The sequence below is a fragment of the Arvicanthis niloticus genome, chromosome 2 (assembly GCF_011762505.2).
Source record: "Arvicanthis niloticus isolate mArvNil1 chromosome 2, mArvNil1.pat.X, whole genome shotgun sequence".
In the NCBI taxonomy this organism is placed as follows: domain Eukaryota; kingdom Metazoa; phylum Chordata; class Mammalia; order Rodentia; family Muridae; genus Arvicanthis; species Arvicanthis niloticus.
The window spans coordinates 43703692-43730670 of NC_047659.1; the positions used below are offsets into that span (position 1 = coordinate 43703692).

The 26979-nt window shown below is 40.3% G+C and overlaps 1 protein-coding gene across 7 annotated transcripts in view; it reads left to right on the forward strand.

Moving 5' to 3' along the window:
* Positions 1–26979, forward strand: part of B3galt1 (beta-1,3-galactosyltransferase 1) — a 549878-nt gene that overhangs the window by 504696 nt on the left and 18203 nt on the right. For 4 of the 7 annotated variants that reach the window (XM_076928849.1, XM_076928850.1, XM_076928848.1 and 1 more), the window contains one exon: positions 1308–1432. The exons of the other annotated variants lie outside the window; for them this stretch is intronic. The gene's annotated coding sequence lies outside the window, so the exon portion shown is untranslated. The remainder of the gene's footprint in view (positions 1–1307; positions 1433–26979) is intronic. 7 annotated transcript variants of the gene reach the window in all.

Genomic DNA, 26979 nt, shown 5'->3' on the forward strand with positions numbered 1-26979 from the left:
TAGACATGCCTCTATCCGTACACTACACTTCTACCCCTCAAGTCTGCCTGCAGTTGTTCAAAGCCATCCACAGACATGTCCATGATTGGAGTCATGTTTCAGATATGGGACAGCATGCACTGTACTCACTAACTTCCTCAGCACCCTTCCAAAATATGAATGGCAAGACTAGAACACCATCACTTCTCCATCAGAAAGCTTCGTGCACTAGAAGTTTGGAAACCAAAAATCGGATCTGTGGAAGGCAGCATTTTGCTGATCTTCAAACAATTGTTTTATCAGGTCTGGTCAGTTTCAGCTAGTTTTAGTGTGGTCAGGAGGGAAATTGAAGATCCTACTCGAAGAATATGACCCTTCTACCTAACACCCCAGCTCTACCTTGCTCAAGCAGCTTCCCCTCTCTGGATACATTTGGCCACCACTAGGAAAGTGAGACTATTGTGCTAGAGCAGTGGTTCTCACCCTTCCTAATGCTGCGACTCTTTAATACAGTGCCTCATGTGTGACCACCAACCATAAATTTATTTCGCTGCTGCTTCAGAACTATAATTTGCTACTATTATTAATCATAATGTAAATATCTGATATGTGACCTTCTGGGGATCACAATGCACAAGATGAGAACAATTGCACTACATAATAGGTAACGCTGATTCTTATGTAGCCTTTGGCTTTATGTTTGCCTATATGAGGTTTCATTTATTTAATCAAATCCTAACACGTATACTTTAGTAAATTTAACATAAAGTCTATATTCCTAGTGTCCTTGAAAATCTGAATTTGCCGGGCGGTGATGGCACACGCCTTTAATCCCAGCACTTGGGAGGCAGAGGCAGGCGGATTTCTGAGTTCGAGGCCAGCCTGGTCTACAAAGTGAGTTCTAGGACAGCCAGGACTACACAGAGAAACCCTGTCTCAAAAAAAAACCAAAAAACAAAAAACAAAAACAAAAACAAAAATCTGAATTTATGACATCATTGGGCCTGTTTTTCTTTATGGCATTAAGGGCAACCATCAGCTTGGCCTGAGTCACAGCTGGCTCTCCAGTAGGTCACATAATCCCTAGACAGACACTGTCTTTACCACTCCTCTGTCCTACTGACATGGCCTTACCTCCTGCCCTAGAACTGGCTCAAACTTTCTTTTATTCTGCTAAAGTTTTTAAACCTTCTATATTCAAGTTTTGCTCATGTCTCATTCTACTAACTACAAAATTGTTTTAAATTGGAGGATTCTATCCTTGTTCTCTCAAACCTAGTTAACTTATTTTATATATAAACTTTTGCCTCTTTCTGGTGTCTACTTAGGATTCTGCAGTTTGGTGTGCAGCAGCTTCTGGAGTGAGCCTCTCAAATCTCTACAGACCAATGGAGACCAAGCTAGATGCTCTGTAGCTGTAGTAAGAAGAAAGGCAGCAAGCTTGGTCCAAAAGGTAGGAGAAGAGTTCAGTGTTCAGTGTGGGTCTAGTCACAGAAGAAAATCACCGCAATGAAATAAGACTGGAAGTCATTCTGTAATAACTAGTGAGTGATAAGCAATGTTGATCTTCATTTATTAGTGTCCACCTGCTTTGGTATGTAAAACACCTTTGCCATCAAAGACAAGAAGAAAAAGAATCATGGTTTAATAAATATAGCTATAAACACCATATTTGCAGATGTCTTTGAAACACTTGACTGCTTTGTGTAAATGGCCTCCTTGAAAACTAACTGCTAGCATTCATTAAAGAGTTATTTATTTTATGTATATGAGTACACTGTAGCTGTCTTCAAACACACCAGAAGAGGGCATCAGATCACCTTACAAATGTTTGCGAGCCACCATGTGGTTGCTGGGAATTGAACTCAGGACCTCTGGAAGAGTAGCCAATGCTCTTCAGGTGACCTGAGACAATGCCTATTTAAAATCCATTCCTCCAAAGCCATTGCTAGTTGTTCTTTAAATCTTTGTTGAAATAACCTTGCTTCGCAGGGCAATTATACTCCAATCAATTCTTATTTAAGTTAAACATAAGAAATTTGTATAGAAAAATGATGGCAGGGCTATTAAAAATATCTACAATGCAAATGATTGTTAAAAATGATTTTACTGAAAGGAATGAGAAGGATGACAAATAGAAAACACCTTCATTTGTGATTTTCACTAGATAGTATAAGGCAATAAAATGTTTTGCAAACTTTCTGCAGTGTGGTTTGGGAAGAGTACAAACCCTACGAAAGGACACTGTGTTCTGGTTGATTTTGCCCAGTACCTCCCTATGACCTGTTGCAGATCCCTTATCCTGCCTAAACTATAATTTCCTTATCCATGAGATGACCAGCTATCTCCAAGTGCCTTCTAAGTGCCATCTGGACAGTGAGGGAACCTGCTGGTAAAGGGGGAATAGACACACACACCTCTGTGTGTGTGTGTGTGCGCGCGCGCGCGTGCATACGTGCATGTGCGTGTGTGTTTTCAGCAATTTGCACCAGCTATGTTGGTTTCTGTTATTCTTTGGTGGGTGGGCTTTGGCTCTTTTCTTCTTGACAGTATGCCCACTCATTTATGTCACCTCATGGCCAGAGGTAAGATGAGGGATGGTGGAAGGGAGTTAGCCATCACTGAAAAAAGACAGATGCCAACAGATGTTCATGCTGTTATAGCCATAGTACTCTCTGAATTCAAAGCAATGCATTCAGCATTTAAATATGCAAGGCAGATGGAGCACAGAATCAAACTTGTCAACACTGTCTTTCCTTGTCAAGACCTAAGACATCAGTGGAAACTGATTCAAAATGAAACTAAACAATAAAATAATAATACAACTACTAATTGTGATGAGCACCAGGAAGCAACATGAGTGCTCAGGGTGTGAGTGACCAGACCCTGATGGAAAAAGAGAATCCAGCAGAGGTATGAGAACCCAAGTGTGATGTTTTGTATATGCTTGACCCAGGGAGGGGCACAAGTGTAGCTTTGTTGGAATAATTGTGGCCTTTTTGGAGGAAGTGTGTCACTATGGGTGTGGGCTTTAATGCCCTTATTCTAGCTTCCTGGAAGCCCATCTTCTAGCAGCCTTCAAATGAAAAGGTTAAACTCTCAGTTCCTGCTGCACCATGCCTGCCTAGGTACTGCCATGCCTTGATGATAATGGACTAAACTTCTGAACCTTTAAGCTAGCCCCAATTAAATGTTGTCCTTGTAAGAGTTGCCTTTGTCATGGTGTCTGTTCACAGCAATAAAACCCTAAGACAGTTATTGGTACCAGGGACTAGGTTATTGCTGTGATAGGCTTGACCCTGACCATGTTTATATTTGACAAATGTGGATTTGGGGACTTTGGATTTGGAAAGCAGTGGAATACTTTAAGTGGGGCATAATGGGCCATCATAATAGGATTATGGAAGACTTTTTTGCTGAGGGTGATTTGAATTGTGGAAGCCTGGTTCTAGAGGTCTCAGAGAGAAGAATTTTAATATGTGGCCAAGAGACTGTCCTTGTGATATTTTGGTAAAGAATGGGACTGCTTTTGCCCTTGTCTGAAGAGTCTGTCTGAGGCTAGGTTAAAGAGATTTATATTAATTGCATTGACAAAGGAACTCTCAAAAAAGCCCAATAGAGACTTTGTCTCATGAAGAACATTTTGAACAAGCATAGCAAGCTTAGAAAGTAAAAATATAAAATGTATGGTTCAAGTAGTAAAGGGACACCAGGAAGTAAATGAAGCTGAATTATACATTCAAGGAGATAAAGATGCTAAGGGAGTGGTGATCTCGGGGCAAGATCCCATGCAGTTGAACTTGCTGTTTGTTTGCAATTGAACAAGGAATAGTTTGGACTTTTAATCTGAAATGAATTATAATCCAGAAATGGAGGGCACCCTTGGAATCCAGATCTTGAGGCTGAAAGACACAGGCTTTTGATCTAAATCTTGAAGAACAATGGCCATGAAAAGCTTACACCCAGGTATGGTGGTGTATACTTATAATCCCAAGATACAAAGCCAAGCAGATCTCTGAGTTCAAGATCAGTCTACAGAGCAAGTTCCAGGTCAGCCAAGCTTAAGGAGTTAAGGAGTTGAGAAATAGAAAGCTAGTAATAGAATAAGGGGGCACCATGTTCCAGCCCTAGCAAGCAGCAGAACTCTGCAGCTTTGGCCATGTGGCTCTGGCCTAAACGTCAAGAATAGAAGGGCTACTAGGACAATCAATGCTGGTTAGCTGGAGCTAAGAAATTAGCAGTGATTAAGAAGAGACCAGCAGCACTGAGATGAATTCTTCTAGGAAGTATTATTGATATGATTTTGTAATCCTAATGCCTGTTCAAGAGCTAAGGACCACAGTCTTTTTAACTCACACTGAGCTGTCCTTAGGACTAGGATGGGCAGCCCCTAATATTTTCCACTAAATAATGTATAATATTAGGAAGTTTTGTAACCCTTTGACTTCTCACATCAATATCAAATTTTCTGCCACAAAACCCAGGAAAAAAAGCACAAATGTTCAAAGGACCCTTCACAGATCCTTTAGTGTTTACATAGCATGGGGATTGTCTTTTGTACCTAAGGTTATGTTTGCAAGAAAAATATGGAGAGAGAGAGAGGGTGTGGGTGAGAGAGAGAGAGAGAGAGAGAGAGAGAGAGAGAGAGAGAGAGAGAGAGAAGATAAAAAGCACATTGCATTGTGACATGTGGTTCATCCTCTTTGGAAGGAAAGGGCTGAGTCAGCCCTCCCGGGATCCCCCCACCCCACCCCCCCACCCCAGGATTAAACAGCCCAGGTACTTCCTTATCCTTGGCACTGCTCAGATAGAGCCACTAATGCGGAGAAGGCCTTTATTGGGCTTCCAAGGGTTTAGAGGAAGCCCATTCATCTGATATCTCAGCCATTCTTGTAGCATTCTAAAAGTCTTAAGGGATTTTTATTTGAGGTGAATGAAATCTTGATAAAGAAGAAAGGAAATCGAGAGAAGAGAAGGGAATCGATCTAAGATTAAAAGTTATTTTTTAATACAGCCTCAGCTCTGGCCTGGTGCTTTCATATGCACTATTATCTCTAGAGAGTGCATGAAAGAGCTCACTGAATCTGATCACCAGGCCAAGGAGTGGGAAACCACAGAAACACCAGGCTTCTTCTCTTTATATGGGCCTGTTATTTATCCTCTGCCATTTAGACTAGATTGAAAAATGCCCTATATTCCGTTACCATCGTCAAGTATAAGGTGGCCAAGTCTGGAGTTTCTAAAGTCTCCAAAGACTTCTTCTAAAAGTGATGTCCTAGAAGATTATTGTTCTAATACAGACATGAATTCTGCAAAGCTTCCTGAAGGAAACTGCTTTGTAGGAAATGCTACTCCGCTAATTGCAGCTCTTCCCTTTGTTCAGGCTCATCCTCTATAATTAGCACAGTTTTGAAAACAGAAGTTGTCTATGCCATTAAAATCCTTACACAGCAAATACCCTAACTATTTCATATTTTCACATTAGGGACTAAGATATTTGTGGTTAAGGGTTGAATTTGTTTGTTATTTAATTACTTATAAAATCAAGACAGAAAAAGCAAGACAAAAAGATTATTTAAAAATGTTCTGCCTCTCAACACATACAAAGGTTCACTTCTCTTTCTCTTCCTTAGTCCCCCCTCTCTTCATCCCTTCCTGTTATCATTCCTTCCTGCCCTCCTCACTCCTTCCTGCACTCACTCCATCTGTCCTCAACTCTTCCTGCCCTACCTCCTCCTGTCCCCACCTGTTCTTGTCCTCACCCATCCTGCTCCCACCTCCCTCTGCTCTCATCCCTTCCTGTTTCACCCCTCACTCCTCCCTGTCCCCACCCCTTCCTGCCTTCACTCCTCTCTATCCCCGCCCCTGTCTGCCCTTATTCCTCCCTGTCCCCATCCTGCCTTCACCCCTCCCTATCCCCGCCCCTTCCTGCCCTTACTTCTTCCTACCCTTACTCCTCCCTGTTCTCATTCCTCCCAGTACTCACTCTACTCTGTCCCCACCCCTTCCTCCCCTCTCTCCACCCTGTCCTCATCTCCTTTGGTGTTAACTTCAGTTATGACTGTTGGGCGTTACCTTTTCTTATTAAAAACATCACTGTTTTTTCCTGACCCATAGACAAAACTTTTCCTTCCACCTTTCAGTGCCCTGTGAACTGACCTCAAACATTCCTTTACCTTGCTTGATTGGGTGGAATGCAAGGAAGAAACCCAGGAATTCACCCAACTAGTTTCTCCCATTTTTCCTTCTGGGCTGACAAATAGCATTTTTCTGCATCCCTTAGAAGTCCTCAGAGTTGGGCTTTCTAGCAAAGAGTAACAAGTGGAAACAATGCACTTCATTTGGGACCAGAGTTTCGAGGATTCAAACATGCCTTCCTGGGGAACCCCAGGAGGAAGTAGCTGGGCTTAAATCACCAGGGAAAAAGCTGTCTGTGCAAGCATTAAAATCACATTGGGTGGCTACACAAGGAAGAAATAGTCCTCTCATGTTTAGGTTCACAAAGTTGCAGCTTCTTGTACAACGATCTACCTAATACAAGATGCAATTGCCTCTGTGTTTCAGTGTGAGTGTGAGTTCCTCTATTTCAGGATCCCCAGAGGACTAGAAGGGAGGGAGAAGCCCTTTCATCTTTAACTGTGAGTGAAATTAAACTGAATTGGTACCTCATTTGGAAGTGGAGCAGATGGTCATCAAAATGAAGAGTGGAGGATGTTCCACACCATCTCTAGGACTGTGAATGCCATTTTTCTCATTTGCAAGCATCTGTCTAGAATTTTGTAAACAATCTCATAGGTGACTGATTTGGATTGCAGAACAAAAGGAATACCCAGTTAGTTTCCATATGAAAATGTGTCTACTTCATTACACATTCAAATACTCATTATCCCAATCAGCAAATACATAGTGGGCACATTGTACATGCCAAGCTGGCTTCTAAAAGGACTGATCAGTAGCAGACCTGGCTTTAGCTCGCTCCAAGATCAAAGTCCTCGGGGAGACCCAAGTATTTCGAATTACATGATCGCCCAACTGAAAATGCATTCAGCATGTGGTTTGGGCTTTTGGGTTCCTCCTACAAGATAGTAAGGATAATGTTGCCTGTCTCTCAGATTTTGATATAATTTTAGTTAGCTAAGATTTAAATATCATGATTGCAAACTCATCTGCACTGTGGTCGATGTTTGAGCTTTAATAGCCAATAAATTGTGTCTGTTAGTGTTCACATTCATTTAGATAAAAATTATGATCTTGAAAGATAAAGGACTCTGACTAGCTTGCTAGAAGGACATGTAGAACATGAAAGTCTCCCTTGAAAGTGACCCTTGGTCACTTTGGAAGATGTCAGAATGTTCTAGATTTTAAAAACTAAAATAAAAAAAAATTGTAATGTTCCTGGAAAGGATCCATATGGGCAGAAGCACTTGGAGGCACTGAAGACTGAGAGTAGCTGTTGTGTGGATAGCAAGGCCACTGCTGCAGGAGGAGGCCACATGAAGCCCTGGGAGCCACCCTGTGACCTGGATAAGAACTGAATGCATCCAGTAGGTCATGGCACTGAGTGATTGATCAGCTTTGTAAATTAGGAAGATCACTGTGTGTCTTAGTTAGAGTTTTACTGCTGTAAACAGACACTATGACCAAGGCAAGTCTTATAAAGAATAACATTTAATTGGGGCTGACTTACAGGTTCAGAGGTTCAGTCCATTATCATCAAGGCAAGAACATGGCAGCATCCCGGCAGGCATGGTACAGGAGGAGCTGAGATTTCTACATCTTCATCTGGGCAGCTATCAGAATACTAGCTTCCAGGCAGCTAGGATGAGGGTCTTAAAACCCATAATCACAATGACACACCTCCTCCAATAAGGCCACATCTTCTAATAGTGCCACTCCCTGGGCTGAGCATATACAAACTGTGACTGCAGGCCACCCAGAGCAGTCAGGAGGAGCCTCTCAGCAAGGAGAAGTGGAAGATGTGATTCTAGGGAGAAGTAAACAATGAGAAATTTCTGCAGTCCCATTGGCAGATCATGTTGGTGGATTAAGGACAGAGTCAGGGGATAGAGTTAAGAGTATTTCTGGTCTTTGAGACACAGGTAATATTTCACAGACATCAGGAACCCTGAAAAGAATCAGGGTCATGAATCTGCTTTTGTGTGTGTTGCATCCAAGTATCCCTGAGATATGCAAGAGCACACTCACGTATTCAACTAGCTTTATGAGCCCAGGGCATGATATATACTTTTGAGCTTGATTTTCAATCAAAGAGATATTATTGGCATGCCATTGACAACTAGGAAATTTTTTCTTAGAAAACAAACAAAATTTAGACTGGGAAAGAAAAGGCCCTAAGATTTAGTCCTTACAAGCCTGGAAACAAAGGAGACTGAGTCAGTTCCCTGGAGAAACAGAACCAAAAGGTAGACGCTTCTGGAGTATAGAATCTAATGGAGAAGCTGTATAAGCTGGTAACACAGGAGAGAATTGCTATCCAAGTCCAAACATAGAACTAGAAAGTCAGGAAGAGCTGATGCTGTCACTAAAGCAAGAAGACTGGAAAATTCTTACTGCTTTTTGTTTTATGAGGACTTTCAAATAAATGACTGGTTGAGGCTCACCCTTATGATAAAACATATACCTATATGTAAGTTACGATCAATAATTCCCTTATAGAAAAATTTCAGAATAATGTTTGGCCAAATATTTGGCCAATAAAAGGAGGAGATGGTTACCTCAAAGCACTATGACCTGGGTGAATGGACTTGAAAAATTCACCATCAAAGTCAAGACAGGAAAACCAGTAAGATTAAAGCCCTTAAAGCCCACACTCACAATGACACACATATTCCAATAAGGACACACCTTCTAATAGTGCCACTCTCTGGGCTGAGCAGATACAAACCATCACACTGTGACTGCAGGCCACCCAGAGCCTGGGTGATAGTAGGTACCCCTGATACAGCCTATGTTGTGGTTACAATACAAACCCTGGGGTTAGACAGCTTATATTTCTATTCTGTTGGTCATTCCCTTGCCTGTGAGTTTAGACAAATAGTTTAACAACTCAGTATCTTATCTTTAATTGGATATAGAGTTGCCTACCTCTGATAGTTATAGAAGCCAAATTAGTTTAAAATACATAAAGAGCTCAAGTAAATGCCTAAACATAGTCAGTGCTCAAAAACTATAAAAATGTGATAGATTTTTGGAAAATAGATGCAGACCCTTCATAGTTAAGATCTGCCTACAACAGTAGGGAGGTGAAGCAAGCACACAGCAACAGCAGAGAAGAAAATGCAGTAGAAGCATAAGGCTTCACCTGGGCTGAGGAGCTGGTCTATATAAGGAGTCAGTGGCTACCTTAGTAACTTGAGGAATTCTTAAACTTTCCACCCTCTTCCTCTGTTCAAAGACAGAGTCTCATGAATGAGCTGTGGCACTTGTAAGATGAATCCATCCTTTGTGCTTTCAGAATAAAGTTCTAAAGCATTCCTGTCAAGATACAAGTTTTTCCAGGCCTGCTCAAGTAGGTCTGTACTCCCACCTATTCAGGAGGCTGGAGCCGGTGAATCACAAGTTCAAGACCAGCCTAAGCAACTTGTAAGATCCTATCTCAAAATAAGGAAGAGGCTTGAAGTTGTAGTTCAGTGGTAGAGCACTTGCTCTACCTTCAATTGCCAAAAACACATGAGATAAAAGAATGAAAGAAAAGGGGAGAAGGAGAGAGGGGAAAATAACAGATACAAATGTTACTGTAGAGGCAGCAGTAGCAACTTCTGGTAGACGTATGTGAATTTTTTTTTCCTGATAAACCACCATGTTCCCAGTGGAGGTCCTCTGCACAGGACACTTTATGGAGGCCAGAAGAGGCTTCTGGCAGGTAGAGATTGACTTGGGAGGCAGATCAGAGCTAGGAAGGTCAGATGAAGGATGGAACAGGAAGACTAGATTGTACGTACACTAAAGGCAAGCTACATTTGGTTTCCATGAAGGACATGAGGTACCATGCACCCTGCCACTATATACTACACTTAAAATGGCTTCCCAATCCTTCATATGCTTGTTATGAGTAAGCATTAATTTCAATGGTTTGTTATTTTCCCTACAATAAACCAAAGGCATTTGCCCAGAGTCAATTTTCTTGCCAACCATACACTGTCCTATAGCCCATGACTAAATTATTTTCCTTTCTTTCATCCTTGTCTTCTTACATGTGAAATAAGAATCTAACATTAGGTCTCCCCTGCTCAGGAAAGTTCAGAATGCTCCCCAATCTTCCCTGATAGGGGAAGTTTGGAGGGAAGCACTCCATGCTTCCCTCTAAAGAATTCCCTTCTCTGAGTCTTTCCGGGATTTGAAGAAGACTCTTGAGTCACTGTCCTTGAGTCTGCTTTTAATTTCTCCAGATACTGAAAAGGCGTTTGTCAAACTACTAAGTCAAGAATTTAATAGCTAGTGTAAGGTTGGAAGGTTATTTTGCTTCACTTTTAAATTAAATATTTATGAAGACTTTGGACTATGATAAATCAGAGCAAATTATTCACAGCTCTCCTCTGTGCCTTCCCTTTCAGCACCATACACTGATACCTTAATATCAACACCACTTCCTCTGGCTCGAAGTATGGACTGGAGTCACCCAATTTTCCTCAAGGTAGACTTTCTGACAGTCTTTACCAGGACAGAAGTGAGGCTCTTATTTCATTTGGCTTCCATAGTTACCAGCCTCATATCTTCAGTTGACATTAGGCCTGAATCACACAATAGGAATATACTGGGTCACCGGAACCCTGGCTTGTTTTATGTGCTCGGCGAACCCAGTTACCAGGTCTTAAGATGTGTCCTTCCCCTGTCTTCATACCAGCACTTGGCCCAGCCTCCTCCATGTCTCCAGAGCCCAAGGAAGAGGCCAAAAGCACAGGCACACAGGCCTTTGGTGTTGATGAATCTCCTCTGGGACAGTTCTCAAAGCAAGTAAGCCATTACCCAAAGGAGAAATAATGAGAGACAATGAGATAGACTCAATCTCTGGGCTCTGCCAACAGTTCAGAAAGACAATAAAAAAAAAATCATCTTTCCTAAACCCTGAAAACATCTCTGAGGGCCAAGCCTGAGAAGAGTTTTTATCAGGGATGGCCTAAGGCCTTAGAGGAGATAATGGGGGTGGCTGAATAAGATCAAGAGAGGGCCTAAAGTCAGGATGGGGTGAGAAGCATAGACTTGTATAAAATGCAGGAATATTTCTGAGGCAGAGCACTCCAGACTCAGGAATACCGCCGTGGCAGAATTTACAGAGGATATATGCACTGTGAAGCTGCTGCCCTGCACTCGGATTTTCTCCTGGTTTGTTTGTTTGTTTGTTTAAGGCCTTGGATGAGCTGGAATCAAATTCCTCTCCAAACTCTGTCTCAGCCTCTTAGCACACTGGATTGGAAAGCATCCCATTTCACAATTCCTGGGTTTAAGATGTTTGAAAAAGCACTCCAGAGCAGTTGTTGGATTAGGATCATGCACATAGACATGTGCCATCCTGGGGATTGGTAACAGTTATTCCCAGCAGATGTCAGTAGTCTCTAGAGAGGCTGTGCTGAGGATTCTGGAAGCACTGTGGAGACTTCTGCAGGCCATAAATTTGTCAAAGCCAAAGCCATTATTTCCTCCTTGCTCCTTGTTCTTAGGGCAAATGTCCTAAAGTCTCTAACAATGCTTAGAATAAGTATAGGCTTATATCCCCAGCATGTAGATATAGATGTAGATGTAGATGTAGATGTAGATGTAGATGTAGATGTAGATGTAGATGTAGATGTAGATAGATATCTCTGTGTGTATGTGTGTATGTTTATGTATGTGTACATACATACATACATACATACATGCATACATTCATATTCAGCCACTAATAAATTGTTTATCTTTGTCTCCCTGAACCCAGAGCTAGGATCCTGAGAGAGACCATGGCTCTGTAGATGTTGGTCAAATGAGTCAGCATAGACTCTCAGAGCCAGAATTTAGAAGTAGAAAACTGTCCTTCATGTGGTAGTCTACCTACCCCCACACCAATGACTTCTGTAAGCTTCCCTAATGGCATAAAATATTCCTCATACTCTAATGAAATGTGTCTAGTGTTTGATGAACTGTCTTATGAATTAATGAGCAACCACAGCATGGAACATTGTCTGTGGTCTTTTGAAACAGCCAGAAATCTGATCAGGGGAGGTCACTTGCTTGATGAGACCAGCCACAGTGATGGATGACCTTTCCCTGTGCTCTGTACATGAGAGCTCAGTTAGTCACTGTTGCACAGTCCCAGATGAGCAATTCTACTGTATCCTTTCCTTTGTCAATTATGAAAGTAAATCAAAAGGCAAGTAGACAAAATGATAATTTTACAAGGACAGACTTGGATCCACTCTGGTTTTCAAAATTCTAGTCTTAACCAGAGAGATCATTATGCAGTGGTTACTATGTGCTGTGTGTGCTGTGCAGTCAGGGAGCTTAGCTTAACTCTAAGTGGTCAATTTCTTTGAACCTTCATTTTGCAGATTAGAAAGCAGGACTACTGAGATGTCCAAGACTAGTGAATGCCTCATGTGGAACTGGAACTCAGATCTTAACATTAATATGGTCATGTTTCAAAACCTTGTGACCATAATAAGTTGTGACATCCTCACAACTGACTGGAATGATTGGTAAATCGTAAATAACACATAGAATTTTATCACACAGCATTGCTGCTTCTATCAAAGCCATCTCACTACCTTGTCCCAACCCATTTCGCTTATTAGTTTGAGCCACCTTAGCTCTGTAGGAAGCCGTGGTCAGCGGTGATACATTCGCCATTCCAAGATGGCACGGACATCGTGTCCTCTCCACTAGTAAACAATTAACTGCGCAGGTGCAAAGGCAGAAAGCCCGCCAAAGTCACTGCCCATCCCGGGGCGTAATATTGGGTGATGAGTGAACAGCCAATCAGAAGTGAATATGTCACTCTAGGGTGTATTTAAGCTGTGCCTCTTCCTGTCTTTTCTCCTTTCCGCTTCTGCTGTTACAAGTAAAGCCTCGTCTGTGGTAACCACCCGAATACTGCCTCACGTGTCTCTCTTCCACGGGCGAAAGGGGACACGGAAGGGGCTCGGAACATAGCTCTTATAAAACAATATAATAATGATGATGATGATGATAATAATAATAAATAAATATTTTACTAAATGTCAATTATGTTTACTCACTATATTAGACATTTTAGAGATTTTATTTTATATAGGGCCACACTATGTAGCCATGGCTGGCCTGCAACTTGCTATGAAGACCAGGCTAGCTTCAAACTCATAGAGATCTGCCTGCCTTTGCCTCCTAAGTGCTGGTATCAAAGGCAGATACCACCACACCCATACAGAGGCATTATCTGTAACATTCATAGCTATAAAAATATTGTATCTGATGTATCTAACATTGGAGCAGGACAGAAATTAGAGAGTGAAATCTCATTTAAGTATTAGTTTCATTTGCAGCATCCAGCACTAGCCTTTGGGTTTGTGTTTTCTCTACTCTTACAAGATCATTCTTGCCCAGTGGTCTCTTCTTTAGTTTTCTACCAGTTGAGACTAAGCAAAAGTGAATTCTCCCCAGCCCTTAACACTGGAGTAGACTCCTGAGTGACAAGGTGCATGGGGATCAGGCCTTTTCACAAACCAGTAATCAGGGCCAGAAGTGGGGAAGCGATGGGGCAAGCATTCCATTGTCACAGCTGGAAGAAGAAAGACAATAAGTGGGAACGAGATAGGATAAGGATCCAGTGATGATTAAAAAGAGCGGTGTCGGTCAGAAAGGAAAGTCAAGGACCAAATTTCTTAAGGCTTCAACAAAATGCTTCCAAGTTTCCAGCTCGGGAATAATGATGTTCATTTAATGCATTCTTCCTACAAGTTGGAACTACATCAATCTGGGCACATTGTGCTGCACATCAGAAGTTGATACTACCAGTGATGATAATTCTGGAAAGGCTTGTATAGGTCCAGTGGTGTCTTGTGTTATGCAAAGAATTGACTTCCAAATGGCGAAAAATTGAGTGTCTGGGGCTAAAATAAATAAGTTCTTCTTCACCTATGTTTTCATGAAGAGCTGATTTAATCTCTTTGATTTTTAAATTAACAAGTCAAAAGATCAGTCTATTTGATTAAACACATATGTGCACAGCAAATTGATTTGCTGACTAGATTTGATTCCCAGGAAGAAGCATTGTGGCCTGAAGCTAAGACAAGTGGCATGTAAGTCAATCAACCTAGACTTGTCCCTGGCTTCTGCTACAAGGCAGTTGTAATAACATGGGTAGAACCTCTGAGCAGCTAGCATCTGCATCCTGAATTTTACTGATAACCTAATAAAAGGCAAAGGCTAGTTAGAACAAGAGAAATTTCTCTTCCGATGAAAATGGATCACTGAGGCTGGAGAGATGGCTCAGTAATGAAGAGCACTTACTGCTCTTGCAAATGACTTAGGTTTGGTTCCAAGCACCCACAGCAGGAAGCTAACACACACCCATAACTCCACCTCCAAGAGATAGAATGTCATCTTCTTTTTGGCACAGTCACACGCATGCCCTACACATACATTAGAACAGGTTCAAACATACGCATAAACAAAAATTAGATAAATCTTTCAAAACTGGTATCCCTTTTGAGAACTGTAACATAACCCAAGACCAGTTAATCAGTCCTGTAAAGTACCAATACTGTATTAGATGCGCTAACTCATGGAAGCCTTCCCATGTTTGACTCTTAGTTTAGTCGTTCTTCTTAACAGTTTTGAACAATAGTCTTTATTAACAATTTAATCCAGCATGGCTGAAGACTGTGCATGGAGCATTATAGCCCCTAATGCAAACTCTCATTGTTATGAGTTGCATCTGCTGTGACATGTGTCTGAGACCCAGAAAGGATTTAGTATTCACAGCAAATAGAGTAATTACTATGTAACTACACTTTAAGTTGTGTAGCCACGCAACTGCTCTCAAAATTTATTTTTATTTTTGAATATAGTCAATTTTAAAGCCACAGGGCTTCTTCCAGAATAGGCAAGTGTGTTCCTAAAATGCTGCATAAAGGATTTGAGGTAAAAATCTGTAGCTCGGCCAGTAAAATGACTACTGCAAGAAACAGGTGGAAGAGAGAGAATAAATAAGATTGTGGGAAGAGATATGAACAGAGGCGGGAAAGACATGAGAGGTATTTTAGTAGTGGATTTCAGTTTTCTTAGTCACCTCATGAAATCACTAAATATCTCTGTTTGGAGAAAACACAGAAGAACAAAAATTAGATATGCAAAATTTGATTTATTATAAGCATAGCCCATGTTTATGACAATTACTGGGGTCTCAGAAAAACACACTACATGTATAGAGTGTATATTTATTATTCTTCTACTATGTTGGATGTATAATACATAACATCTGGTCTATAAAAATAAAGCACTATGTAAATAGATAACTCAGTAGTGTGGATGGAAGGCCAGCATTGTATCCTGGATAATCCAAATTTGAATTCCGAGTTCACCAAGGAGCCCGTGGGGAGCCAACGAAGCTTCTAGTAATGTTCACCTTCTTTGATGCTGTGTTAATGGTAATCTTATGCACCTGCACCACATGGGTTTAGAAGTTACTAAAAATGCCAGCTTTCAATTTCATTATTTCTCAAAGAGAGAATAGGGGGGGAAACATCACTAAATTGATAAGTAGCAAGAAGAGCCCCAGTTGCTATTAGTTGTGATCATTGTGTAACAAAAATGGCAGAAGAGGTGTAGAAACCCCTGACAGAAGAGTTGAAGCAGTTCCCTTGGGGTACATACTCAATGAAACTATCACTAAAAGCTAGAAGGGGACAAAGGAAAGAAAAATGCAGCAAAAGTTGCAGGATCTTGCTTCTGACCAACATCAGTTAAAAGTTCAAACTACACCAAAGGTCACAAGATGAAAAGATTTGTTTAATAAAGCACACACACACATTTGCACAACCATTCAAACAGTTATGTGTTCTGTTTCTGAACCTAAGTTCTGTAAGAAGCAGTGTGTTAAAAATCAGTGACCCTGTACTGGTGCTGATAAGAAACAGTAAAACTTTAACAGCTGACTCCTTTCTTAATAAATATGTCCTCTGTTGTCTTCACAGGGCCTGTTTAGGAGTGGAGTCGGAGTGGCAAATATAATAGTTAAACGTAAAGGAACAGATCATAAACCAGTGGATCTCAAAGAATGAAAATTCTGTCCTTTGGGGAAGGGGTGACTACAGATGGCAGCATCGTAGGTGGACATGCAAAGAGCCTGAGTTACTAGTCAGCCAGCTTGTTAAGTAGCAACAAGAAGCAAGGCCAGTGGAGCAAAAAGGTTCCTGCCTGCAGAATTGATGTGGAGAGGATACATTGGTTTTTTGAGTGACTATGCATAATTTCAGACCTTCCCTCACTAAACAGGCTTCATCCAAAATGAGTCAACACCTTAGATTATGCATTATGCAAATGAAAGCAGTGGTGGCTTGCCACCTAATGCAGTTTCCCTGCCAGAGTTTTAATATACTCCTACTGTTCCCTGTGAAAAGTTAAAATAATTATGGCTTTGTCCCTCACTCACTTCTTTGTCCTTGAAATATTGCTCCCTGAAAGCTCACATCTCAAGGTCTAATATAAGGCAGATGGCAAGGCTTCCTGAAGAGGGTTTGAAACTGGAATTCATGGGCTACACAATGAGTTGAACAAAAGTATTGGAGGCACCTGTAAATCTATGTATCTTGTAAATCTTTTTAAGGAAGTGGATATTTTATCCCAGAAAAAAATATCCACTTCCTTAAAAAGACTCAGAAAGTTCTGCAAGATACTTCGTGACCATAAAGTCAAGTAAAGGGCACTATCCTGAGATAGTTCATTGCAAAGTGAGTATGTGTAGATTAAGCTCTTTCTCATCAGCAAAAATGGGTCTTAATCTAGAGGCAAAAAATAGTTAAAAGCTGCCTGCCTCTCCTCACATAAGTGCTATAAAAGCATCATGGATCTATCCAAACCCATCAAAATCCTGGAAGATACGCACTGAAATTATGCAAAGAGCTAGTTCACATGAAAAAAAAAATGACATTTACTAGAAACTTGATCAGGTTCTTGCACTAGTTCCCAGAGGAATAGTAACGATTCTCTTTCTGTGACTCCTAAGATCAATTTGCATCTAAACTATAGTTTGTCTTATGTAGATGATTATCTCAACTATCTGAGGATAGATACTCCTTTCAACACTAAATTTTTAGATTTAAGGATGAAATAAGTTTGTTTGTTTGTTTTTTTAAATCAAGCTTAATGCTGGGTCAATGCGTCTTTGAGAGACTGAACATAAAACATTAGTTTATTAGTTTTCATGTCAAAACATTCTCTAAATTTGGTCACGAGTAGGCAATGGCTTTCCTGTGGGCCATAAGGTCTTCATATGTGCTCACCCTAACTTGTGCCGCTTGGGGTGTGTGTGTGTGTGTGTGTGTGTGTGTGTGTGTGTGTATGTGTGAATGTAACTATCTGCATCCATTGTATTGATGCATGCTGGACTTTGATAAAGTAGATGGCATCCAAATCAAGCCAGGATTTGTTTCCTAAAAGGAAACAGTACCTAAATAATCATCAACCCTTTCCTTTATCAGCCATTAGAGGCACAGATGAAGAGATCAGTGTGTGCTGGTCTCTTCTTGACCTACTCAAGGGGATTTCCTTTTCCAAAAGATATCAAGTCCAGAACTAGAACCAGAGACTTGTACTCTGGCTCAGACACTCCAGCTTCTTTACTAGGGTCACACATGCTTTCTCCTCATTAATATGTAATAAAGAAATCATAAACTACATGTGCTCATAAACATGTCCAAATCCTCTGACGGGAGGGAGCATGGGCTCTGAGGACAGGGCTGATATTCTCAGAGAAGCGAGGATGTCCACCATCTACCTACCATCTTGTCTCTTCTTTTACTAACAATAACAGAATGCTAACCATGCCTCCATGATGCTCATAGCCGGCTAAGATTTCTTGACATACACCTTTAAAAAGCTTTTCAAGAGCTCCTACCCAGTCTTGGGACATAATGTGGGTGGGCAGGACTTTACTACCTTTACAACAGGAAATGTAGCAATTTCCCTAGCTCATTAGCGTCTGACATTTTAGCACTGTAAACCACATTTGTGTCTCAAAGCCAAAGGTTTAGATAATGTCTTTAGGACAAGAAAGATTCTGGGATTAAGCGTCTAGTTTGGCAAGCTCCCCAAAGACACTGAGGTTTGCTAGAATGTTCTCACATTCTCCAACTAGCAAACCTGACCACAATGGCCTTGCCACACCTGCCCGAACAGTTTTTGGCAAGGCATATAAGTAGAAAAAAATAAGTCTGACCATAAGAAATAAAAATAGGAAGATTAGTATATGTAAGTGGCATGAGGTATCCTATTATACTTACTTAATAATTGCCTTTACTTTGGGCTTGGTTTTGCTTAAGTGAACATCAGAAGCTATTAACTTGACTTTGTCTGAGTCTTTAAGCAATTGAATGGAATGTGGTTTTTCATAAATGTTACTGTATATAAGAAAGAACCAAATGAATTAAAATTTATTCCTTTAACTACACTACATAAAGACGTATTATTGCCAAGTCATTTTATATGGAGGAGGGTAAGGACCTATTTTATGGGATGTTCTGCAAAAAAGAGTAGAGGCAATAGTCAAAAGAAAAATAAAAACATGGGAGTTCTTGCCAGTACTTTAGACTTGATTCTGGATTTTAAAAGCCTGGAAAGAGGGAGCAGCTGTAATCTATTGTGACTCTCGCTGTCATTGCCTGGCAAGTACAGTTCCTTGGTGCATGTCATGTGACCCCAATAAATTTTCCCCGCATGTGTGTATACTGTGGGATGCATCTTCATATCATCGCCTTTCTACCTGATATTGAAATGAACCAGAAGTGATTGTTCTCTAGTCCTCTCCATCTTCCTTCAAGGATGTACAACATATCTTCAGGACAATATGAAAACAGTATCCATAATGGTTAACAAATTGTATTAAAATATTTAGATGCAATTTATCATTTCATCTAAATGCAAAAATTAATATATTGACTTTACTAAGTTATATTGTGTACTATGTGCCTGCTTGGTATTGATTTTATTTTTGTGACTCTGAAGAGGGCAACCATGTCCCAAAGTGAAGCTGAATCAACTATTGCAGAGTAGTGGAACTAATAATAAACTGTAGAATGTGAATTCAGGTTGTTTTACCACATGATCTGTAGCTTTAACATTCCGCGTTGATGCCTTAACAGATGCTGTATCCAAGTTACTAACATGATCTATAATCACAAGAAGTAAAGCATATATATATATAGCTCAGATTTTCATAAACAGTTCGTCCTAACAAATAGCCAGAGTATTTCTAGTCCAATCTGCCTAACTTTCCATCGAATTTTATTTCAGAATGCTTCACAGTTAGATCAAAACTCAGACCCTGTCCCTACAACTTAAGATATGTGTAGTAGGATTCCATGCAGACAAGGCTAGGCCAGTCCTCTGGGCTCCATCAGACCCTGATTCCTTGAGCTTTCCTGTGATGAGTTAGAGATAAGAATCCTCATACTTGACCATCAGATCAACTGACTCATCATAGGCATCCATGATCACTGATTTCAGTGCTAAAGAACTTCCCCATGGTGCCACAGAGACCTTAGGTGATATGAATGTTCACTCTAAAATAAACTCCGATAATCCCTGAGATAACGAGGAAGAATTGAAACAAAAGTAGAAACACACATATATACAGATGTATACATATATACATGTGCGTGTATATATATGCTACTATCATAAAGACTACAAATGCTATACTGTTTTCATACCAGCACGACAGGGGTTAATATCGTGCTGGTGTGTGTAATTTGCCTCTACCTTAGAGACTTCAATTGCTTCCAACATTTTTTAATGACATATGTGTGGCCCTGGACTAAGTCATAGTCACAGATTGATGATCCGGGTGGGGAAGTCATGTCTGTCACTAGTGCTATGAGAATGATTTGAGGGACTCTAGGCAGCAGATCATTGTTAGTGCCTTTGTTCTTTGACACAATTGAGACATGTGAAATTTCTAGGACACCAGGAACACTGTCATCTGTTCTAAAAAGTCATGTCACGGCAGTCGCTGAGAATACTAATAGGGCAAAGTTGGAACAAGTGGAGAGTCTATTAGACCACATATCCAACCGTGGAGGACTGACGGCGCAGATGGAATACAACAGTCACCGGAAATAAACGGCACAAGGATAGGCAATATCGGTCAAGTGATGACGATGCTTGTTAAATGGAGGGGGGAGAAAACACATGAAAGCGTACAAGTGGCATGATTCCTCGTGACTCCATGTTTAAAAATGAAACAATAGAAAGCACAAATGGAAAATTATCCCCATCTGCTTGTCAGTAGTGTTTATATCTTCACCATACGATTACAGTTGTTTTATTTTTTTCTTTTGGCTTTACTGTTTCTTTTCTGTCTGGTGCTTCTAGCCTCTTTGTAACACTAAAAGCTTTCTTAAGAGCAACAGAGCTGCAAAATGTATTGTCAGAAAGAGAAAGGTTAAGAAAATCAAGAATTATACTTACCTCATAGAGAAAAGACTGCCTCCAGTCCCTCATTGAATTAGATCGCATTCGTAAAATGAAAACAAAAAAACAAAACTAATAACAACCATAACAAACCAGTGTGGTAATCATTGACAATTGCAGGAGGGAAGCCATGGCATCCTAAGTACCCACATACACACGGCATCCCAAACTGTGTTCTTAAAATATTCCCAGTGAAGATAAAATTCTGTCGCTTTGTTATAGGCCTATCAGAAGTACTCAAAGGCATTGATCATGTCAAAGAATCTGAGCAACTCTACAGTGAATAAACCTGATGAACTTTGTTCAGCTAGTATTCCTACCAATTAGCATCTCACAACCCCAAATAATCAGGAGGGATCTTAAAATTGTCCCTCTGGACTCCATGATTATTTTAATCCTATACTGGGCACTTTAGTCCCTAGCTGTCCTTACCAAGTATGAGATAAATACTGATTCTGACTTCTTATGTCTGTGCTAGGAACTATGTTCTAGTGTTTCCAGAGAACCAAAGACAAGGACATTTTTTCTTTCATCTTCTGGGATCTACATGAGCCATTGTACAGTTGTGTAAGATGCCTTGAAAATTTTCCAGTTATTAAATTTTTACTTTAACCTTATTTTTCTTACCCCAAAATACAGTGTATCCTCTTGAATCCAGCACTAAATGGCCCTGTAAAAAGTTACATCATATCAAAACATTCAATGTAGATATTCTTCTCTGTGAGTTTCGATGGCACATGAGGGAAAGCACCTTGCGAGGGGACTTCATAGAAAACACAACACAGCAGCAATTGCAAATCATGCCTGTGGCAGGGGAACCCAAGGTGAAAAGTACCATTTGCATCATGTTATCACTCCTTAGAGATGCAATTTACACATGTTGCTGCTGTAGCTGGGCAAGATGGATGGAATCACAAATGACCCACCACAATAGCAAGCCGGATAATTTAGAAAAATCAGTTCACAAAGACATTCGGGATAGAATAATTCAATCATTTGACAGTTGACAACCTGAGAAAAACTGAAAAGTGTTCAGGAAAGGTTGAGGTTTTATATTGTATGTCCTGAATTTCTCTCATATGGATAGTGTATATTTATGGTTGGGGGGGTCGTTGTGTGCTTCCCATTAGAGTTGCCCTTAAGAACACCCATATTTCAATATTTAATCCTAAACCTTTTATTTTGGTGTGTGTTTGTTTGATTGATTGAGACAGGGTTTCTGTGTACCCCTGGCTGTCCTGTAACTCTTTGTGTAAACCAGGTTGGCTTGGAACTCACAGAGATCACCTTGCCTCTGCCTCCCAAGCTCTGGGATGAAAGGTATGCACCACCACTACCTGGTGCAGAGCCTATGTATTTATTCTGGAAACATTACAATTAAGTTGTAATAGGTTAGGTATAAATTCAGAGATATAAATCTCCCTGGAAAGGAAAGAAATAGAAGATATCATATACTAAAAATGTAAAGTTTTTCCCATATCACAGAAACATTAAAAAAATACAGTTCTGTTACCTTTACTACTTTTATACTTGCTGATGCAATTATTGGATGACAGCTTACTGTTTGTGGCTAGCTCGAAGCCATTTCTCCAATTACTTATTCATCTATTACAGTCTATCTTGTACTACACTATTATGCAAAAGGATAGTGATAAACATAATCATGAGGGTGATAAATAATAGGGGAAAAGCCAGATAAAATCTTTGGCATTACAGAGGTTACAGCTTATCAAAGAGGCATAGTTAAGAGCAATTGAGAAAATTAGCCTATTGATTGAGACGTCTTCCCAAATGACAAAGTAAGCAATCAGCCTGAAGTACATTCAGTTGCAAAGTGATGAGGACATATTGAAGTGAAAAAGTGATAAAGGATAAGTAAATAAACACATACATCCATGAGCAATGAGCTCCGGGTTCTCAGCATAAGCCACATTCTGCTGTGAACTTAATTGCCTACTACATTTGCAACAAATCAAGTAACTTAACCCTTGTGTTTCTTTGTAAATGCTCTCATCTTGCCAGTGAATGTCTCCTGGAGATAACCCATTTTCCCCTAGAAAGCTTCTGGTAATCATTTTTTTTTTTTTTTTTTTTTTTTTTTTTTTTTTACATTTGAGATCAAGTCACGAATCATCAAATCATTTTCCATCAAGAACTAATGCTTTTAATGGTTTTAGTACCATATAATTTGTACCTCAAGTTCTCCCTTACATCATCCCACATAGGTGACCATCAATATATGTTTTGGCTCCTTAGTTGCAGAGAACTTGTAGTTTAGTTTTCATAGATAGTATGTCAATGCATTTTTAAGGTGTTGTTGTTAAGGTTAGGGAGATAACGACTCGGTCCCTAAGTGTTTGTTTGCTGCACAAGTATGCGTGAGCACCTGAGCTTCATGCTTAGACAACACATAAAAAGATGGGCACTCTGGGGGAACCGGAGATGGAAGATGGATCACTGGGGCTCTGTGCCCGGCTACTTTAGCCTAGTGAGTGAACCTCAAGGCTTTAAGGGAACACACACACACACACACAGCTCTCAAGGTAAACACCCAATGTTTTTCTCTGGGCTTCATGTGTATATACAAACAAACATATACAAAATATAAGATTGTGAAGTGTATTAAACGAATAAGTACAATGAGAAGCATAATGATCTATTTTAAGTGCAAAACATGCAGAAAGAATAGTAAGCTGTCAGGACATTTCCACACTCTCCAATAGGAGTGTGTATGCTGGCGAGCATGATTAGATGCTAAAATTAGACATCACAAAAAAGAACCAAATGAATCCCAAGCAATTTAAATACCATACTTATGGTGGCCTATTTTTAAATGAAGACTGTATAGCTTCCAATGAATTGACATTGAGGGGAGAGTTCTCTGTCAAAGATCTTTCAGGGCATGATCACCTGAGTGCCGTGGATCATCTATCCAAAGGATAACATGATACACATTTTGAAAAATCAGGATTTTTAAGTAAAATTTTCTATTTAAATGGCTCTTCTTTACAACGCTATGCACCACTGTCCAAGATAAATACAGTTCACAGTTTTGCCACTGCAAAAGAGACAAATCTCTTTTGAGAGCAATTGTTCTCTTTTGAGAACAATATAAACCTATGTAACAAGAATTAAACTCCACATGCCATGTTAAAGTAGACCACCTGAAATTTATATTCTCTTAATCTCATTTCATGTTAAAGCAGTAGAGAGAATTTCATGTGGTATGAGACTCTTAATTGCAAACAACAAACTCCATTTTGTAAGGCTGAGAGGGAAGAGATATCTTCAAAGTGGTTGGCACCCATGAACCTTTGCAAGGATGTGGTACGGCTTGGGCAAATCAGCAGTCAGTAAGACATGGCCATGAACAAGGAAGTGGGCTTCAGGCAGGAATCTGACATTAGGCTAGATAGAACAAAGAAGTAATTACACACAGGAATCTAAACATTAGGCTAGAACAAAGAAGTAATTACAGGCAGGAATCTAAATGTTAGGCTAGAATAAGGAAGTAGGCTTCAGACATGAAAATGACTTTGGGCTAGGACAGCGAAGATGGCTCTGATAGTTTGGTCATCCTGATAAGCCCTTAGAAACAGTGATCATGGGAGTTTTCACAGAATTTTGTTTATTGCCTTCCTTGTTCTTTGAATATTTGCATCTATTGTAATGCTAGCCCCTCAACCTAGAACTGACCTGAATACTTGCATGTAATTCAAATGGTATAAAAGCAAAAAGGAGGAGGGAGGATGTGATGGGGGTTGTAGAAAGGGGAAATGGGGAAAGGGAATGACATTTGAAATGTAAATAAATAAAATATCCAATAAAAAAAGAGAGAGAAAGTTTAACCCTCAAGTCACTTCTAGCTTAGCCTCCCAGTTTTGTGCAGGGAATTTGTTTGTACCAGCGTATCTGCTGCCTGCTTGCCAATGTTGTTTTCATCATTATGGATGGACTATAATTTACAACTATAAGCAAAAATTAAACTCTCTCTAAAAAAGAAAGAAAGAGAGAGAAAGAGAGAGGGGGGATGGGAGGGAGGAAGGAAGGAAGGAAGGGAAGAAGGAAGGAAGGAAGGAAGGAAGGAAGGAAGGAAGGAAGGAAGGAAGGAAGGAAGAGACATGGCCATGAGCAATGCAGCCCTCAGTACTGGGTGATTCTTTGGGAGCTAGCTTCGTGTACATCCCATCACTGCCACCACTAACAAACTATCACCACTGTTTCAAGAAAGCCAGATATCATTGTCAGGTTATCTGCTCTCTAGATGATCTACTCCCATAAAGTAGCTGCATCTGAGTCTTACCCAGAGGCATCTGTTAGCTCTCTTTCTCTAGTTATAAAGGAGCCTAGGAAGTTAAGTTGTAAGTTTTAGTTTCTTTTACATTGTCCTAGTACAGGAAGAATGGCTAAAAGTGGATTAGAATGAGAGACAAATTACCAAATCTACAGATGACAAGTTTCTTAGCCATAGTCACACAGCTAATAAATGGTAGCATCGTAGATCCCAAATCATATGGTTTTCCAGAGATAAAAGAATGCCCATCATGATGGATAGATAACTCACTTGGCCTTTAGAGCTCAACCCAAGTATGCCTTAGGATAAACTTTTTTTCTCCGCTTTCAGAATTACATACATTTCTAACATCATTACTGATCTGGGTACAAAAATATCTTAAGACTGTGATAGGAGCAGCCCAGTGAGTGGAGAATTCATCAAAGATGTATTCTTCATGCTTTGCCTGATTCTCATTAAAAATACCAACTGTCATAGCTGTGAGTGGTACTGTGTGCTTGTAATGCCAACGCTACAGATGTAGCAGCAAGAGGACTGAAAGTTCCAGGTTATCTTCATTCTGGGCTACATGAGACTCTGTCTTATAAAACTAAATAAATCTGACTGATGCAAGCCAGGCCAACCTTTGAAAACAGAAACTCAGAGATAAGATCTGATGCAAGCAACTCTGAGCCCATTTTTCCCTAAGCCTCACATTCCACTACATATAAGGAGAATAAGGAAAAAAAAAGTAATCCAACTACCATATAAAGATAAAATACACATGGGCTGAAAAGATGGTCCAGAGGTTAAGAGCTTTGGTTGCTTGTCAGAGGACCCAAGTTCACTTCTCAATCACTGGCAACTGTCTAGAACTCTGATTCTAGGTATCCAGTGTTCTCTTTGGGCCTCCACAAGGACTGCATGCACGTGATGCACATATACACTTACGGGCACTCACACACGCAAAACAAAAGGTATTTTACTGTTGAGGGAGATATTTAAAATGGCAGCACTCAATCTGCTTTTGTTACAGAGCCACCATGTTCCTGACTAGGCAAGGCCTGTGGCCACAAGCGGCAGCGGGGAATTATCAAGCTGCAGCAGCCAGAGGCCCTGGCCCTGCCACCCACAAGACGCCATTGTGGGAGATGGCTCTGCTATTCTTCCACACTGTCTCCACAAGGCTGGGCTGAGCCCTGACTATCTCAATATCCATGCAGGCTCAGTAGAAAATGAGACTCTAATGCTTAATGATTATCCAAAGGCTTTATATGTTTGGTAATGCTCAATAACAAGATGCCCACACAATTAGAGGTGTTTTACAATTAACTAACTTAGATATAAATAGTTACCCAGGACTGCTCTCAGTCCAAGCGTGGTTTCCCATCTTCCTACATCTCTGCTTCTCCCAGCTCCTCCTCTTCCTCTCCTTCCTCTTCCTGTCCATAATTCTCTCACCTTAGCTCCTCCCAATTTGTGGGGAAAATTTCCCGCTACATATTACAAGATAAGTAACCACTATTTTGTGATGATCCACACATTACAGTCTAATAGGCAGTACTCAAATCCAGGTTTAATCACCCTGTAGTTGTATGAAGCTTGGGCCATACTGTCTACTTCATAGAAGTAAGGGTTTCTAATATTTTTATTTCTTTTTCTCTTCGTTTCAGATGAGGTTTCATTCTTTAGACCAGGGTACCCCAAAGCTCATGGGACTCCTCCTGCAAGACCAAGTGCTAGGATAGTAGGTATATTAGTCAGAGTTCTCTAAAGAAAAAGAAATGATAGAAAATATGTATTCTATTATATAGAGAATATATTTTATATTCTAGAATATACATACATACTCTAATGTGTGTGTGTGTGTGTGTGTGTGTGTGTGTGTGTGTGTGTGTGTGTCTTACATGATGTGGTCAGGGTAGTCAAATAATGGCTGTCTCATAGTGGAGAAGCCAAGAATCTGATAATTTCTCAATCCTCAGTGCTGGATCTCTGAGCAGTCTCAGCCTAGTACTGAAGGTTTTCATAACTCCTGGAAAGGCACTGGTCCCTAGACTATGTTGGAA